Here is a 5,327-nt window from a genome sequence, read left to right on the forward strand (position 1 = left end):
TCCTGGAAAAGGATTTGACACTTGAGAAGCCACTTGGACAAACCAAGGAAATGCTGTGGGCCAATATCATTGACGCTGTCAATGATATTTGGCCACCAATTCAAGTTATTTTTGAGCAAACAGAGCTAGTAAAGTTAGCTACTGAAGCTATCCAGAAAGTGAAGGAGGAACTGGGAAATAAGCATGAGGATGCAAATAGACTCATCCATTTCCTCGATAGAAAAAACAGATATGAGCTACAGGAGTTCAACTTTGAAGTTAGAACTTCCACCATTTTAGAAATAAGGAAGGTTCTTTCCAAAGGGAACCTTATGCTTAATTTGGAAGAAAAGTGCCACAATATGCAGGTAGTCATTGATAGGTTCATGGCTAAATTTCAGATTTTGAGGGAGAAAGGTCTGCCCAGTCCTATGGTCATCAATGACAAACTTGTGACACAGTCGGACTATGGGGATAAACTTAGAAAATTAGCTAAGGATCAAGCCAGTTCCTCATCCATTAAAGCCTTGCCAACGGGCAAAGTATTATATGACACATTTGAGAACTTGCTTTTCCTTGAGCATGAGGTAAAACATTTGTTCCTCACTAAGCCCAATTTTGCAAAGTATACTGAGGCTAATGAGATTTACAGGAGGATGATAAATGTAAAATTACCAAATACAAAATGGTGGGGAACTATGACTGATTTACTGTGATAAATTAATAGCTAAAAGTTACCACATAGTAAATATGAAGGCATCAGGATGAAACAGGTAAAAACAACACAACAGGGTCAAAGAGTAGGAGGGTCAAAGAGTATCAAATGAAAGATCAAATTAGAGGAGACTCCAGTGTAAAAATGCTGCAACTATCAGCTAGCATAAAGGGCTACATCTCAACCATAAAGGCCAGCACAACCATAATTAAAGGGACAGCAAGAAACAGTTCATTAGCTATCTCTATCTTCTTGCTAGAAGATATTTGTATTTCCTAGAACAAATCTCAAGTTGTTGAGATATTTTGTAATAAGTTCTTGTATAAATACTTCACAATTTGAAGCATGTAGTGTGGATTCCAAAACATTTCTATAGACATCTTGTTCTTAAGTCTGAAATTCTTTTGTATCAATGACTGGATCAGCTAGCTGGATCAAGGAATAAAGATCAGATATTTTATAGGATTCTTGTGTAAAGAAAAATACAAATAAGTATTCTCTCATGTTTAATGTTGTTTTCTTTCAAGTTTTTCGTAATCTTTATGTATCTCTTAAATCTGAATGTTATAACATGGAATGATATTTCAGAAATTGCTTAAATGCACTTTGTCTTGACTGTTATGCATTATTATATGTTTTCTTCACGAATCTAAGTTAAGGAATTCTTGATTGCTCCTTAGTTTAGGTGGCTTCTTGTGATCTGTAGCAAAGGATTCTTAATTTCCCTTTGTTCATGATTATCCTCTGTTCTCAAGTTGTTTGAGATATTTTGTAATAAGTTCTTGTATAAATACTTCACAATTCGAAGTATGTAGTGTGGATTCGGTTATCACTCAGGTTGTCCCTAAAGCTCCTTAAAGGGATACGGCCGAGGTAACCACAAACCAATCTTTGGAATGCAGGTCCTAGCCTACCTGCAGTCAGAGAGGGCTCTCTCTTTATGATTTAGCTTTGTTGAAGATGATATTAGGCTAGTTATTGAGTTCAATGGGTTTTGTTTATGTTTGGTGGGAAGGAGGATGTTTTCAAGTAGAGAGGCAATGCATAGTGTGGTAAGTTTCAAACCATTGGGCATGGAGTCATGGAGTAGGACTGCTGGTGTGTTTTCTTGGTCACAAGAGGAATGAGGAGCAAGGTAGCTGCTCATGAAATAACACTTAAGCTTAAAAGGATAGAATGAGGGCTAAGGATTGAGAGGCAACAAAGAATCTCTCACTCAGCTTAACAGAGGGAAGATGAATGAGCTCTATCTAGGAGCAGCTAAGAATTCTTAGACAACAGTCATTCATATGTGAAATAGATCAAACATGAGCCATAAAGGAATTCATATTTATGCCTAAATCAAGAGGAAAACATTAAGAAGCCACAGAAACTGAGCATAGAGTGCAGCTAAGCAAATTCTAAACCAATCTTTTGTTTTGTGACTTGAACATGTATGAAATTGAAATAACAGAGGTGAGAAACACTTATTGATCCATATAGCAGCACATGAATTCCATCATTCACTCTTCAACCATTAGCAACACTTCAAATAGTCCATCCTCCAAGCTTTTATCAGTCTTTGATTAAAGAAACCATATCAGATACAGAGCGAGTCTCTAGAGGAGTCATACAACCAACCAACCCTTAAAATTGTGCAGAGGGTGGTATATAAAGAAAAATAGCTATAGACTTCCCTTGAACAGCTCTCAAGGGGGAAAAATATCTCAAAAATATCTCTGAAAACAGATCAAAAGAGATCTGTACAGTCAATGTCATTGATCCTAATCTATGCTGGAAATAAATGCATGAAATAACTTAAAACGGTTGCGCATAAGGGAGCAGCCTCATCAAAATGGTTCTTTAGGGTTGCACATGGTCCTGCAGCTCCAAAAATGGACTGAAAGAGTGCCTTGAGCCACGAGCTGTCCTCTGTGTGATAACTGCGTAATTAAGGAAGCAACGCTGCTCCAAAATGCGACTGGGACCATTGTACTTGTCATAAATCTGCGTTGAAATCCTTTAATCTGCCTTCAAGTGGTCCTATTGCCTTAAATGACAAAAGTATGTGAGTTGGTGAGCCATTACAGCTCAATGATGCTTTGCTATAACTACTGGGGCCTTTCTACCTTCATCTACTTTGAATCCGCAATACTGATACTGTCTGTCGCTTTCCCGATACCCTTTGACATGCACTTGAGCCTTCTCTTTCCTTTGATACACTTTACGCTGTCAAATCACCCCTTTTCTGCCCTTTAATGCAAAATTAACTGCTGCAAAGGTTCCCGTGGCCTTTGGAATGCTATCGGCACTCTGGTCGATCAAAACTAGCTTTAAACTTTGAAAAATGGTGCAAACAGGAGGAAAAAGTTTTGCCGACTGTGCCGAGGCCGATACTGGCCCCTTGGAGCAAAACCGGGCTTGGAGCGATCCTAAATGGCTTAAGGATGTATGATTTCCCTTATTGGTTGTGGCGGGCGGGAGCGCTGCACACAAACCTTAAACAATGGCCATTTTATCATAATATGAAAATGCTCTCAAAACACTGCGAAATTGTGAAAATTTGGCGCTTAAGTGGACACTGTAGCAATCATTAAATCCTGGCTGTTGGATCCGGCGCGGGCCGATCCAACGGCCCAGATCTCATCGCAATATCGCATCGGGGCGGACCATTGGTCCCAAAACATAGTGCCTCCGAAATGCTGCGGACCCGAAATGCTATAGGCTCCTTCTTGAGGGATTTCGGGTCCGGCCCATCGGCGATGTCATATCGGCGGACTCACAAAAATTTGGTTTGCGGACCCGAAATGCTTATTGTGCCGCGTTTTTCATTATTTCGGCTCCGCCAGTCAGAGCGATACATGGGGAGTGCAGCGATTAAATCAGGGCCATTGATCTGGGGGTCCAATCCGACGGCTGGCGCTAAGTCGCATGTTCGCAGTCGGAGGGACCGGGGGGAAACATATGTGCGATCGCCGAAATAGTTGCGGACCCGAAATGCTATAGGCCCATTTTTTATGGAGATCAGGTCCGAACCATCGGAACCCATCATATCGGCGGATTTGCATTTGAAACGGGTCCAACGGACCCGAAATCCCTTTCGAAACTGCCGTTTATAAATTATCGGCTCCGGAATATCGGAGCCACCCTTTTCGCTGCGCACAGGGCCCTTACAGACCCGAAAACCTTATAAACTCGCCCTTATAATATTTCGGCTCCGCTGGTCGGAGCCAAACACAAGGGGTGACCGCCGATCAAACATGGGTCATTGATCTGGGAGGGCGATCCGACGGTCGGCGCTAAGTCGCATTTCACTATCGGCGGGGATATGGGAGCGTCCACATAGAATCACCGAAACACCATCAGAGCCGAAAAGCTATATAGGCCCTTTATTATTTGAAATCGGGTCCGGCCCGGGGCTTTCGGAAATGCACCATAGAGTTAACACATTTTATCGCCCGACCTCCGACAGCGATATCGCGTCGGAGGGAGGGCACCTGCCTTCGAAGAAATGCCAAATATGTTTGTTACATGCCACTTTCCCCTCCCGATAGAGAAATCGCATCGGAGGGGGAACAAATAGAGCCTTTTCTCATCGGAGCATGCATTTTATTAAAATGCAAAGGTAAATGAATTCGGAGGGGTGATGAAAGTGCTTTGAATGGATCTCTAGGGCATCGGAAGGGGTCTGATGGCCCGAAAAGGAGGATTTTTCAATTTTTTGAAGGTTTTTACATGGTTTGGGTATTCTTATGCCTTGGAAGGAGTCCAAAGGCACTTAGGAGGAAAGTGATGTGGTTTTGAGAGGGGTTTAGTGGGCAAAAGGGGTTTCATGCCTTCTAAAGGCAAACCAAGGTAAAAGGGGTGATTTTTAAACATGTGAAGGAGAATTATGCAAAGGAATGAGTCCTTATGCATTTGGAAGATAGTTAGGGGGGTGATGAAGGGTTCTATGCATCGGAAAGGGTCCAAAATGCATGAGAAGATGGTTTTAGGGGAGAAGTGAGGATTCTTGTTGAGTTTCAGATAAACTTAGCAATTTCCAAGGATGTATATGGTTATTTTCAACCAGGGGGAGGGATAAATATATAGAGGAGTTATATACATAGTTTAGTAGGGGAAGGGGAAATAGATAGGGAGCTACATAGTAGTGTTAGTAGTTAATATGACAATGATGAGAAAAAGCACTAAGTATGATGTCTTAGGCTATTAATGGGGAAAATGACTCATAGAAGCAGTGTGGACATTCCTTGAGTGAAGCAGATCTTCACCAAGGTAAATGATATGGAGAATGATGAAACTAAGAGGTACCAAGCAGATCTTGACCTCTTTTAGGGAAGTTAGTGAGTGATTTGGGGGAGAGGAAGAAGGGGGAAGTTAGACATGCATTTCTTGAAGTCCTTCAACTGAAAAACCGCCTTCAAATTGTTATATGATAGATATAACACTTGACAATATGAAATGGATCACAAGCCATGATTCTGCAACCACAAAGCTACCTACCCGACCTACTCACCTAGCATTTTCTCTTCTTTTTGGTTTGGGTGCACTTGAACTAGCATACCCAGCTTTTCACTCTTTTCTTCTTGCCGTGCTCCTATCTACTTCTACACTTATTTCAGCCAGGGGCTCAGATTAAACTGTTGAGCACCCT

Source organism: Pinus tabuliformis, chromosome 5_1, assembly GCF_031772625.1.
Source record: "Pinus tabuliformis cultivar Carrire ecotype Pingquan chromosome 5_1, CPIR1, whole genome shotgun sequence".
NCBI classification, from domain to species: Eukaryota; Viridiplantae; Streptophyta; class Pinopsida; order Pinales; family Pinaceae; genus Pinus; species Pinus tabuliformis.